The following is a 13,119-nucleotide window of genomic DNA, read 5'->3' on the forward strand; positions in this document are numbered from 1 at the left end:
TTCCCACTGCAGTACTCTATTACCACATAAATAGAGCCTCTCTCTGTCTCTGTTTCTTTTTTTTTTTTTTTTTGAGACAGTGTCTCTCTCTGTCGCCCAGGCTGGAGTGCAGTGGCACAATCTTGGCTCACTGCAACCTCTGCCTCCTGGGTTTAAGCAATTTTGCTGCCTCAGCCTTCTGAGTAGCTGGGATTACAGACATGAACCATCATGCCTGGAAAATTTTTGTATTTTTAGTAGAGATAAGGTTTCACCATGTTGGCCAGGCTGGTCTCAAATTCCTGACATCAAATGATCTGTCCACCTCATAATCTCAAAGTGCTGGGATTACAGGTGTGAGCCACTGCAACTGGCCCCCTCTGTGGTTATCATTGAGCTTCACAAATGTATTATTAGTTCACAAGTTCCCAATCCTTTCAACTCTGTCTGTGGTCAGGTACGAACTTGCACGTGTGAGTGAAAGTGAAAGATGAAGCGACTCGGCTGTGAGATGATCAAATCTAACCTTTTCCAGTCTTGTGGTGGTTTTTTTTTTTTTTTTTTAAGAGGCAGGGGCTTGTTCTGTAGCCCAGGAGGAGTGCAGTGACACAAAAAGAGCTCACTGCAGCCTCGACTTCCCAGGCTCAAGCGATTCTCCTGCCTCAGCCTCCCAAGTAGCTGGGACTACAGACACGCACTACCTTGCCTGGGTAAGCTATTATTAGCTATTTATTTGAACCCCCAAATGCCAAAACATACATATAAGTTTAAATGTTGGAACACATATATAAATTCTGCAATTAATTTTCTGAACAGTGGACATTTATTAAACAATGAAAAAGCCTTTTGAGGCTCTTTGTGCAATATATGGAAGTTAGCAGAATTGAATTGTCATTCAATATGGAAAATGATGAAAAGCCCGATCTAAACCAGCACAGTTGACCATAAGGTATGGATTGTTTTGTCAGCTAGTACCAAGAACATGGCAAAACAACAAATTTCCAGAACAGAAGTTGAAACACCCTTCCACACTGTACGTCTGACCACTCATATAGCTGCCGGAGCACGTGGGTCCCAGAAGTGCTTTCTGGTTCTAAAACTGCAAGGAAGCGTTCGAGTGCCAGGATGAGCTCCACTGTGGTAAGAAAAAGTGTAAGAGCTCCATCTACGATCACAGAGGCTGTGCTGGGTCTAAACATTTACCATCATAGAGGCTGTGCTGCCCCCCCACCCAGGTCTGCAGCCCAAAAACACGGCCTGAGCAGAAAGCACATGGCCCAGAACCTTGTGGTAGATACAGAGACGAGCACCCGGTACATCAGCTCAGGTGTCTGAGAGGTCTGGGGACGTCAGAGAGAATGAGGAACAAAGGGGAAAGTCGCTTGGAGACCCAGAACAAGACTGGCACACAGGATGCTGATTCCGAAAGGGCCATGAAGGAGATTCCACGTTTTAAAAATCTGGATTTCTGGCCGGGCGCGGTGGCTCAAGCCTGTAATCCCAGCACTTTGGGAGGCCGAGGCGGGTGGATCACGAGGTCGAGAGATCGAGACCAACCTGGTCAACATGGTGAAACCCCGTCTCTACTAAAAATACAAAAAATTAGCTGGGCATGGTGGCGCGTGCCTGTAATCCCAGCTACTCAGGAGGCTGAGGCAGGAGAATTGCCTGAACCCAGGAGGTGGAGGTTGCGGTGAGCCGAGATCGCGCCATTGCACTCCAGCCTGGGTAACAAGAGCGAGACTCCGTCTCAAAAAAAAAAAAAAAAATCTGGATTTCTGGATTCCCCTGAAAAAGTCAGAGGATGTTCAGCACAACAGCATCACATTGTCAGCTGCACTCCTGCCCCGCCATCCCCTGGGCAGCCTGGCTCATTCCACGGCTCACAGAGGCCCACACCACGGCCAGACACAGTGACTGAGGGCTCAGCAGGTGCACCCCAGCTGCAGGGATGGGTATCGGCACAGGAAGCCAAACACTGGCTGAACCAGGGTGGGATGCAGGGATGGGATGGGAGGGAAGACCAGCCAGGTGTGGGGAGGATAAAGGAGATGCTGGAGATAAAATCTGGGCGAGTGAGCAGGAGCCAGTCCTGCTGGCTGAGGCCAGGATGCTGGTCCAAGCGCCCCTCGGACCCATGCACTGGCCCTTCCACACCATCCCAGGCCCAAGGCCTCCCACACACAGCATCGCAAGCAAAACCAGTAACCTTCACATGGGAATGGGTGAACCTGCCCCTCACAGACCTCCCTGTCCCCACTCATCCCACATTCTAAAGGGAACATGAGTGCATCCTGATACATAATCATGATTGGTTAAGTATCTGTCATGGGGGAGAAGAGACAAATCTGTGCAGAACAGTTCTAAATAACCCGCGCAGAGGCTTCACTCTTGAGGAGACGCAGCCTGAGTCCCCACTCTCCAATGTGGCTTATCGCCTCAACTTCCTTCTCAGAAGCGCAGAGTGGAAGCGGGGAGGGAAGTGGAAGTGGGTGGCAGAGTGAAGTCAGACTAGGACCAACATCAGCAGTGATCACTTCACCTCTGCACACTTTACTCTGTGGTCTTTCTCCCCCAAAAAACCAGAACCCCAGTATAATCATGAGAAAAACAGGCAAATCCTAATTGAGGGACATTCTCCAAAATAGCTGACCCGCCCTCCGTGGAAACAAGGAGAGTCTGGAAAACTCACAGTTTAGGAACCTAAAGAGACTTGACTACTAAATGGGATCCTGGAAAAGAAGCGGACATTACATAAAAACTAAGAAAATCTGAGTAAAATGTGGCCTTTAATTATAAGAATGCATCAATATTGGTCACTTGTAACAAGAGCCACGCAATTGTGAGACATTAGCACTGGGGTCGCTGGGTGCCAGGCGTTTGTAAACGCTGCACTGTCTTCTCAACTGTTTGGTAAATCTAAAACCATTCTTGAAGAAGAGTTTATTTCGTAGACTGGGCACAGTGGCTCACACCTACAATCCCAGCACTTTGGAAGGCCAAGGCTGGTGGATCACTTGAGCTCAGGAGTTCGAGACCAGCCTGGGCAACATGGCAAAACCCTGTCTCCGCTAAAATGATACAAAAACTCTCCAGGTGTGGTGGGACACACAGGTAGTCCCAGCTTCTTGGGAGGCTGAGTGGGAGGATCACTGGAGCCTGTGAGGTCGAGGCAGGAGTGAGCCAGGACTGCACCACTGCACTCCAGCCTGGGCAGCCAGAGTGAGACCCACGTCCAAAACAAAGAAGTGTAGGTGAGGTGAAAACAGAGTAAGCAAGAAGAAGAGAACCAGGGGCTCAGCGGAGTCGGGCAGGGTTGGTCCACGTGTGTGCAGTCCACATGGTCGGCACCCGCCCAGGTGTCTCCTCGGGTGTCAGAACAGGAGTTTCTTCCACCGCCCTCAGTTTGCTCAGGTGGACACGTGGTGCCATGGCAGACCCCTGGGCTGTGAGAAACTGTTGCTGTTTTGTCCAAGTCTTCACAGACCTAAGGCCGGGCTTCACCAGGAGGAGGGCTGGATGAGCCAGGCTGGAGTTTGTGAAGAGTATTTGTCGGGACAGATGGCGTATTCACAACGCGCATTCTCAAAGTGGGAGCCACGGCGCCTGCCCTGGGCGGAAGTTTGCATTTGCGCTCTGGCCCCGCAGCGTTCACTTCACTATTGCTCAGGGTGACGACGGGCACCCCGCCTGCTCCTGCCTTTCTAAGGCCCACACAGAGCAGACGCTCGAGGGCTGCTTTTAGGGGCGCTGACTGCCTGCTTACCGACCTCTGCATAGGCATGTGTGTGCACAGACATGTATGCATGTGTGTACATGAGCGTGTCCTGTTTTCACCTTTTCACAAAACTATGTTAAAAGCAAGACATTTTGGAATACATCTCCAGTTATGCAAAATGTTTAAAATGTGAATTTCATTGGTTAATACAAATTAGGCATGAAATGCAGGCAACCCTATTTACCAGGAAACATCGGGGTATGGCGTGTCTCGCGGAGGTGCCCATGAGCTCCTCATCTTGAGGCCAGTCTTTGTGCTAGGCCCTGAGCTGAGGGAGCGAAGCGGCTGGAAGTGGGTGTGACGCCAGGTGACTTCCTCTCCGGAGGCGCCACGGGAGTGAACGGCTCAGGAGCACTCGGGGTCACCTCCAAGAGGGGCAACTCCTGCGTGCCTCCCAACACAGAGCCCAAAACCTGGAAGTGGACAGCGCACCCCCTGCTCACCTCCTGGGTCCTCACCCAAGGGAAGGATGGCCATTCAGGCCGACAGTGACCGGTGCCCCAGCCCACACTGCCCTGCACTCCCTGTGAGAAGAACCGAGGCTGGGCTCCCAGATGGGAGAGAGGGGTGGGTGTGTGGGGCTAATTGACAGTGATGATAACAGTAATCCCTTCTCAGCTGAGTTCTGGGAAGTCAATCCAGCTTCAAGGTTCCTCCTTTGAAAGGTAAACTGGGTTAGGGAAAGAGTGTGAGGTGAGGGGCCGAGGCCGCAGGCCCAGAGCGAGAGGTTACAGGGTTGCCCTGTGCTAGTCGGTGCAGTCGCCATAGCTGAGCACCGCCGGTTCACAGCGGCAAGCGGGTTTACTTGCTAACTCTGGGGGCTGGAAGTCCGCGGTCATGGCGTCCACAGGGGCGGCCTCTCCTGAGGCCGCTCGTTGGTTTGCGGACACCGTGTTCCCCCTGTGTCATCTCCTCTTATGAGGACACCAGTCAGATTGCAGATTGCATCAGGGCCCACCCCGGGACTCCATTTAACCTTAATCACCTCATTAAAGACCCCATGTCCAAACAGCCATATTCTGAGGTCCTAGGGGTTAATTTGGGGGCAGAGACACACACTTGAGTCCACACCACCTCCCAACCACTGTGCGGTGTGTGTTGCAGGTTAACTTGTGTAACTGGGTTTGGAGAGGGGCCTCTAAGGAAGTAATTAAGGTCAAAGGAGGTTATAAGGGGGGGCCCCAATCTGATGGAATCAGTGTCCTCATAAAAAGAGGCACCAGAGTAGCCACCCTCTGTCTCCATTGTGTGAGGACAGAGGCCGCCGTCTGAAAGCCAGGAATGGGCCCTCACCAGGAAATGCCCAGCTCACACCTTGACCCTGGACTTCCAGCCTCCAGATTTGTGAGAAAATTAACTTCCGTTTAACCCACGCAGTCATCTCTCCCTATCTGTGGGGGACTGGTTCCAGGATCCCCACAGATAGCAAAATCCACAGACACTCAAGTCCCCCAGTGGGCCCTCCGCGTCTACAGAGGCAGCCCGGGCAGTGGAGGCCGACTGTGTTTCCTTAGGGCAGCCCCAGGGGCAGCAGTGCCAGGACAGCCACATTGACGCCTGGGGCTGCATGGCCCTAGGGCCGAGCAAGGCTGTCCGCTACCGTCAGAACCCCAGCAGGGAAGGCGTCTAGAAGGCAGGGACCCCTACAGAGGCCCAGGGGCACGAGGTTGGGCAGCTCTGTTCCCAACAGGCCGAGCCCGGGTGTCTCTGGACGTGCGGGGTGGCTGGAGCGCGAGCGCTGGAAGTTCAGCGCCGGGACCGTGGGCCGGTGTGCGCCCTGCGCCCAGCCCGGCATCCCGGGGAGCTCCCTCCGCGCGCTCATCCCACGGGGTTCCCGTCGCACTCAGATGGACGGTGGGAGGCTGGGGCGGAGGGTCGGCGTTTGGGAGGGCTGGGGGGACGGGGGTGCGCAAGGAGCCAGCGCAGAGGACAGCGCGAGCCCCAGGGGCCCGGCCCTGCAGTTTTTATCAGAAGCGAGCCCCGCACCCCGGCAGGTCAGAGCCCAGGACGCAGCCGACGGTGGGGGTCGGGGACCCCTCGGACGCAGGCTCAGGACGCCAGGGTCAGGGCGTGAGTGCCGGGGCCCCTCACAGCCGCGGGGTCCAAAGAGACCGCTGTCCCCGCGCCCCGCCGCGGTCCCGCGTGGCCGCCGCCTCCGCACGTGGCCGCCGCCGCCACCAGGGGGCGCCGCAGCTCCTCGCGCCGCCGCCGCCTCCCGGACCGCGGCGGAAACCGCGCCCCAAAGACCCGCGCGGCCACGGCGGCCGCGAGCCCGGAGCGCCGGGGTCTCTCCTGGACGCCGGAGTCAGCGCCCCCGTCCCAGGAGGCTCCGTCCGCGGAAACCCGGTTCTGGCCGTGGCCGGACTCCGCCGCGGGGAGGGCGGGGGCCGTGGGGGAGGCTGTTGGCGGCGTTCGTTGGGGGCGGGGAGGCTGTTCGGTGCCCGCCCCCCGCCCGGCCGCGTCCCAGGGAACCCGGGGCGGGGGATGGAACGGGGGACCCGGGGGTGGGAACGGGGGACCGGGGGGGGAACCCTGTGGGGGCGAACCCGGGGAGGGAATAGGGCGGGGGGAACCCCGGGCCCGGGCGTCCGCCGAGTCCTCGCCGCCCTCCCCGCCGGTCCCCGAAACCCCCGTCCCCGTTCGCCGGGAAAACGCGAGCCCAGCCAGGCACGCCCACCAGCCGGGCCCCGATTTCACGCGGGGGAGGACGCGCCGCTGAGAGGCGGGGGAGGGGCGGCCGCGGGGCACCAGGAGCTTCTCGCCACGGTGAGCGCGGAACCCCTCCCGGGCTGGGGCGTCGCGCCCCGGGGCTGCCACAGGGACCAGCCTGGGAAACGTGGAGACGTCCAGGACAGGGAATCACAGAGACAGAAGAGCCATCGCGGGTGCCAGAGCTCCAGGGAGCCGCCACAGGGACCAGCGGGGGTTCCCTGTAGGATGAGGACGCGTTCTGGGACCAGGTGGTGGAGAACTCGCGGAATGCCACTGAATCGTTTGCCTTGGCGCCATTGATTTCGTTATGTGAATTTCACCTCAATAGACTATGCAAGTCGAGCTGGCTGCAGGGCTCCGCCCCCCGCACCAGCCAGCCGGGCCTTGGCGTGTAGCCTTGTGGTATCCCCCCCCACGCCACCCCCGCAGGCTCCTCCCCCTCCGCCTTTCTCCCCACCTCTTCGCTCACCCCAGGTCTGAAATCCTCACGGAGCCCACCCTTTCGTCTCCCTGAACCATAGGTAGGACCCCTCTAGCCCCCAGCCCTGCCCTTGATCCTGCCTGCCAGGCCCCTACCCAGATCATGCCACAGGGCACTCCTGCTCTTGGCGCAGCGCCAGCTCCTTCCCGGACTCCTGGAGCTTCAACCGCTGCCTCCTCAGCAGACCTTGGCTGGTAGCAGGCTCCGCCTCTCCCCTGCCATGAGGAAGGAGCGGCGTTCCCTGAGCCTGACTTTCTCCTTTCTGGGCCTCTCAGACCTCGTGGCCAAGCTCCCACTGTGCCTCCAAACGCACAGCCCCACCCACGTCTCCTCAGGAGCAGCCCAAGGCCATCTTCTCGGGTGAAAGCCCCCGTCACTACCCGCCCTCCTGCCAGGACTAGCTGGGTCCTGTGGCAGCTCAGCATGTGCTGGTGAGCCGATCTTCTCCCAGGCCCAGTAGCCAGGGAGGGGCAGCGGCTGCCTTTCCCTCTCTCCCATGGAGGAGCTGACTGCAGAGGCTCAGAGCTTCCAGGAGGAGTCTGGAGTCTCGGGAATATCTGCCCAGATATGTCCCCGGCATCCGCCAGGGCCTCCAGCTTTTGGCCTCTGGCCATGGATGGGTATTTCACCTTCCTTCATGGTTGGTCCCCCTGGCTCTGCTACCCGCCTGCTGGAGGTGAAAGCACCCTGTGTGCAACCAGAGATGCCTCTGGCTTTCAAACCTGCCTGCTGCTCACCCTCAGCCCTTTCTCACTCAGCAAAATTGTGGGGGTCCCTAGTCAGCGGCTCCCTGATCAAGATGGTCTCTGGGGTCATGAAGGAGAGATGGATGGGACAGCGACTCTCCGCTTAGACTCAGCAGGCCTCCCAGTGAAATGGACGAGGGCCAGGAAGACAGTCTGGAGCCCCCCCGGAGGACAGCACAGGCAGACTCTAGCTGGTTTCTGCCACCCTGCAGGCAGCACATGTCCTGGGCGCCCTCCTTAGCCACAGACAGAACGGCCAGTGCCGGAGTCTGCTGTCCCCTACCCTTAAAGCACACTCTTAGCACACCGACACTGCCCAAAGTGGCCGGGTGCTCCTGCGCCGGCTGAGCCACCTCGTTCCCAGGATCCCAGCTCCAGGGCGGCTCGCTTTCCCTGCCTCCCTAAGACTTTTCTGTTGTTCTTTGGCCACTGAACGGCTTCTGTTTCTTAAAGTCGTATTACGCTCTCCTTTCCCAGGCTGCAGCTAGCCAAGACTGGGCCACTGCACTCCAGCCTGGCTGACAGAGCAAGACCAACATGGCAAAACCTTGTCTCTCTACTAAAAATACAAAAATTACCAGGCTGTGGTGGCAGACACCATAGTCCCAGCTACCGAGGAGGCTGAGGTGAAGAATCGCTTGAACCCAGGAAGCAGATTTGCAGTGAGCCAAGATCGCAGCATTGCACTCCAGCATGGGCAACAGAGGGAGACTTTATCTCAAAAAAAAAAAAAAAAAAGTTTTTATGATTAGAATACGAGGCCTTTCGGCCTCTTGCACTGGCCAGAGGGCCTGGATTCACTGTTTCTTTGCCTGCCCTCCAGGGACGAGGGGGAGAGGTGAGGTTGGGGGCATCCTTGATTTACCTGCTGGATTCCATGTTCTCTGGGCTTAGGAAGCATCTGGAGTTGACTCTTCCTCCATGGGTTAGGGTTAGGGGATCCTGAGGGGTAAGGAAGACCCTCTTCACCTCCTTCCTGCCCCATCCTGACAAGCCAAGAGAGTGCAGACCCTCTCCCATCTGGGAGGCGGGCCCATCCCTGCCCCCTGGGACTTCCCAGGTCCCTCCTTCCTCCTGAAAGGTCTCCTTCTGGGCAAGGCTAGGCTCACAGGTCACCTGTCAGGATGGGGCCTTTGACACCCAGGAGGCACTGGCCCAGTGACAGTCACCCTCCCTGAATTCTCCAAGGATAACTAGGAGCTTTCTTCTTTACCATGAGTGTATTTGTTCCTGATCAGCCCCACCCCTGTTAGGATGGAAGCTGCAGGCACAGGAACCAGTGTGGCCGAAGTTGGAGGCAGCACGAGCGAGTCCTCATGGGCAGCAGGTGTGGAACCTGCCAGGCCCGCAGGAGGGTGGGCAGGAGAGCGGCCCAAGGCCTCAGAACAGGGTGCAGGCTGGTGAGGGCAGGAGGAGAGCAGGGCTGAGGGCTGCGGTGGCCTCAGAACAGGGTGGAGGCTGGGGGGGCGGGAGCGGGAGCCGGGAGGTCACTGAGCCAGAGAGATAAGGCACCCACCACAGCCAATTCTTTGGAAGTTTTCCTGCAACGGGGAAGAGGAGGTGTGGTTCAAAGGAAAGCAGGGCCTGGAGAGGTCCCTGTGCTGTGATGTCTACTGGAGGGAAAGGAGTAAGGAAGGGGGAGGGGGCAGGGGAGGGGATGAGGGGAGGTGGGGGGAGGAGGGGAAGCTGGAGAGGGGAGGAGGGTGAGGGGAGGAGGGTGAGGGGAGGTGGGGAAGGGAGGGGACAGGTGGGTGAGGAGGAGAGAGGGGAGGAGGGGCAGGGGAGAGGGGGAGGAGGAGGGAGCGGGTGGAGGGGGCAGGAGGAGGGGGTGGGGGAAGGACTGGAGTGGGGCAGGGGCGGGAGAGGGGACGGGGGGAGGGGGAAGGGGGGTCGGCCCTGCCTGCAGCAGGTGGGATTCTGCGCCGCCCGTTTCCTGGGCTGCGGGGGTTCCTGAGCGCCCAACGCTGGTAAAAGCGGGTCGTTTTTGGTGTCGTCGTCGCTGCTACCTCCGAGGCCTGGAGGAAGGGCGGGGGTCGTGCGCGGGGGCGGCTTCCCGGGCTGGGCCGGGCCTGGCGCTGGGACCTGCCGCTCCGCCCCGCTTCGGAGAGGGAAGGGTTACGGCGGCGAGGGCGGGGGTCGGCGGGGGCGCCCCTGGCTCGGGATTGGCGCGGCGCGCGCAGGACCCGGGGGCAGCCGCGGGGCCAGACTTCCCGACGCCCTGGCGCCTCCGCTGCCCACGGCGGCCCCGGGGCCGCGCCCGCGGAGGGGGGCCCATCGCTGCCAGCCGCGGAGACTGCGGGTCTCCCCGGGCGGCCTCTGTGGGTCTGGACCTGCCGGGAGCTCTGAACAGCTGCTGGGGGCGGGGGAACCGGTGGGCCACACCTGGGGAGCTCTGCGGTGGCATCTGGGGGGGTCCCGGCTGAGCAGCTAGCGGGGCATCTGGTTCCAGCAGACCCCCCAGGCTTCCTCCCAGGCCCACGAACTGGCAGCCCCTGAACGGGCAGGGACGGACTCGCCCCCACCCCCAACCTTTTAGAGGGGCCGTGCCCGCCGGACCCCCATTCCGGTGGGCAGCTGTGCAGGCCCCGGTGTGGCAGCCTCCCTAACTCCGGAAGTCCCACCCCTGCCACTGCACTTGTGCGTGGCCTGCAGATGGAGGAGAGCAGGCTCCGAGGGCTTCTCCCTTGTCCTGGGAAGTGTACGTTCCCCTGCGGTGAGGCCAGCCCTGTGAGATGCCAGTTCACCGAGCCTTGACTCAAAGATGAGGTTAGGCTCTGGGAAAGGATGGGGGCGGCCTTCAGGGGACACGCTCCCTTTCTTCTGTCTGGACACTGGAGTCACACACCTGCCTGTCCCCATCCTCCCACACCATAGGGCCCCTGGGACCTCGGCCCTAGGCAGGATTTGGGGGATGGTCTCCCTGTGAGGGCCCAGCCTTCACAAGGGTGCCGACATAGAAGAGACCGGGCCTGCGTCCTCTGCCTCCCCACCCAACTCTGGCTGTGCCAGCCTCCCCAATGGGGGCTCCTTCCTCCACATGCCCCTCCCGGGCCACCATCCCTTTACAAACAGGCAGGAGTCTCCTTCCAGCCTCCCTCTGGAGCGGGCAGGCAGCACGGCAATCACTGCCCCTCTCCCTCATCTATCACCCTGAACTGTGTTCACGATAAAATTACTCATCCTCAGCCAGTGATAAATGGCATCAGTCTAGAGCCAGCATGCAGCATGGGTGGGGGGGCTCCCCACACAGGGTTCCCAGGCCAGGGCCGGAGAAATCTGGTGAGCTGTCTTAGTGCTCACGCATAGCCTGGCAAGGGCGAGTCGGTGGGTTCGCCTGTGTCTGATGTGTGCCCTTGGTGAAACCACGCATGTACGTGAGCTTGTGGAGGCCAGGGGCTGAGGGAGGCCATCTGGGATGTGGGGTGTGGGTGTGGTGGACAGGGTGGGCGCCAGGCAGGCAGCGGAGTGGAGAAGGTATGTCCCCAGGGTAAGGGGCCCAAGGAATCGGAAGAGGAGGGGGAGCCATAGAGGGGTGCAGGGAAGATGGGGTGTCCGAGAGCTCAACCTGATGCAGAGGGAGAGATGAGGCAGCTCATGGTGCACGAGAGGCCTACGCAGTACGCAGATTCCACGCTAGATGTGTGTAGTGTATAGATTTTCAATTGTTATTAAAATCGTCAAAAACAATGGTGTTTGCAATTTGTTGGGCCCACTCTACACTGGTCAACATCTAGAATTTATCAACAGTTGTACGGGCCGGTAGTTCATTTCCATCTTTACAGAGGATAAAACTGAGAATAAGGAACTTTATGTTGTCAGTGGTCAAACACCTAGTGCGCTCATGGCCCAGGCAGCCTTGGACCTTAAGATGTCCAGAGATCAGCAGCTCTCAGCTCAGGCCCAGGCAGTGGGACAGCGCCCAGCACCTCCAGGTCCTCCTGGGTGCCCTGCTTGCTTTTGCGTTCAGCCCAGGAATCTCTGTGAAGTCCTAGCTGATAACTAAGCGGTTAAGGAATAGTCACAGTGATGAGCTCTGGACGAGCCATGGCCCAGAGCAGCTATGGGCTCCTTTGATTAAAACACGGAGGTCCAGAGGATCAGGCCTCAATCCTCCACCACCTGCTCACTGGCACCTGTGAAGGAGGTGGAACCAGGACCCACCTCACAGTGGCTTCAGGGCCACCTAGGATAATGCTTATAAAGTGCTGAGCCATTGGGACACATAGTCCCAAGACCTCTGGAGTGCCAGCTGGCCCTTGGAGCAGAGACGAGACCCCTGTGGGGCCTGCAGTCCAGCCGTGAAGAGTTCCTGAGTAAGCCAGCATGCCCAGTTCTGGAAGTGCCGGGATGTGTGCTGAAAAGTTCAAGGACAACGAACTCATTCTGACTGGAGGAAGGCTTCATGGAGGAAGTGGCATTTGAATTAGCATCAAGGATGAATTGGATTAGACAGAGGGGACTGGTGTCTGAGTGATGGAAGGCCGAAGTGCTGCTGTGGGGTGAGGGCAGTCAGCCCCTCCTCAACTGCACCACCTGGGAGGCTTTGGCAGAAGGTGGGTCTAAGGTTGGAGCTTCTTTTTCTACACCCACACCGGGAAGAAAGGGGCTGAGTGAGCTGCCCAGCATTGCCTTCCTGGGTTTGCAGCTCTGTGCCTGGCACAGAGGTAGGCTCAGTGACGGTTGAAGGAATCGGAGAAATCATGACGTGTGTGTTTATCCTGTGGGTGCAGAGCCTCAGGCTGACGTCAGGAAATGACAGAGCCAGTGCTCCTGCTTGAGGCAGTGTGGAGACCCTCGAGGAACTGCAGGAGCCTAAAGGGCATGCCCAACAGGCCTGGCTCGGGGAGCAGCCGTGAGACCCGGGGCCTGTCGGAAGGATGGCAAAGGGTGTGGCGGGAGATGCCCTAGGCAGCAGCTTGGCGGTGTCTGGGCCAAGCTTCCCAAAGCAGCTGCCTCTGTGGGCTGTGTCTGGCAGGGAGGGAGTCACCCTAGACTCTGGCTCCTAGGGGTAGCTGGAGGCAGTGTCCCCCCACCATGTGGGCTCCGACTTGGGGTCCCCAGAGCTCTGCCCTGCTGCTGGCTGCACTGAGAGAGGTAGCCTTCTGAACCGGCCCTGTCCCCAGGGAGCCTCTGGTAAAGACATTTACCTGGCCAGGCGCGGTGGCTCAAACCGGTAATCCCAGCACTTCGGGAGGCCGAGACGGGCGGATCATGAGATCCAGATATCGAGACCGTCCTGGCCAACATGGCGAAACCCCATCTCTACTAAAAATACGAAAATTAGCTGGGCATGGTGGCATGCACCTGTAGACCCAGCTACTTGGGAGGCTGAGGCAAGAGAATCACTTGAACCCAGAGGTTGCAGTGAGCCAAGATCGAGCCACTGCACTCCAGCCTGGTGACAGAGTGAGGCTCCGTCTCAG

At 58.9% G+C, this 13,119-nt stretch overlaps 1 long non-coding RNA gene across 2 annotated transcripts; it reads left to right on the forward strand.

Moving 5' to 3' along the window:
- The first annotated feature begins 6,374 nt into the window (after positions 1-6,374).
- Positions 6,375-8,484, forward strand: LOC141580366 (uncharacterized). Of its 2 annotated transcripts, none has more exons than XR_012512599.1 (2): positions 6,375-7,381; positions 8,174-8,484. It is a non-coding gene; the product is annotated as an uncharacterized LOC141580366 (long non-coding RNA). The 2 variants fall into 2 exon arrangements; XR_012512598.1 differs by having other exon boundaries at positions 6,375-6,990.
- The last annotated feature ends 4,635 nt before the right edge of the window (positions 8,485-13,119 follow it).

Source organism: Saimiri boliviensis, chromosome 11, assembly GCF_048565385.1.
Source record: "Saimiri boliviensis isolate mSaiBol1 chromosome 11, mSaiBol1.pri, whole genome shotgun sequence".
NCBI lineage: Eukaryota > Metazoa > Chordata > Mammalia > Primates > Cebidae > Saimiri > Saimiri boliviensis.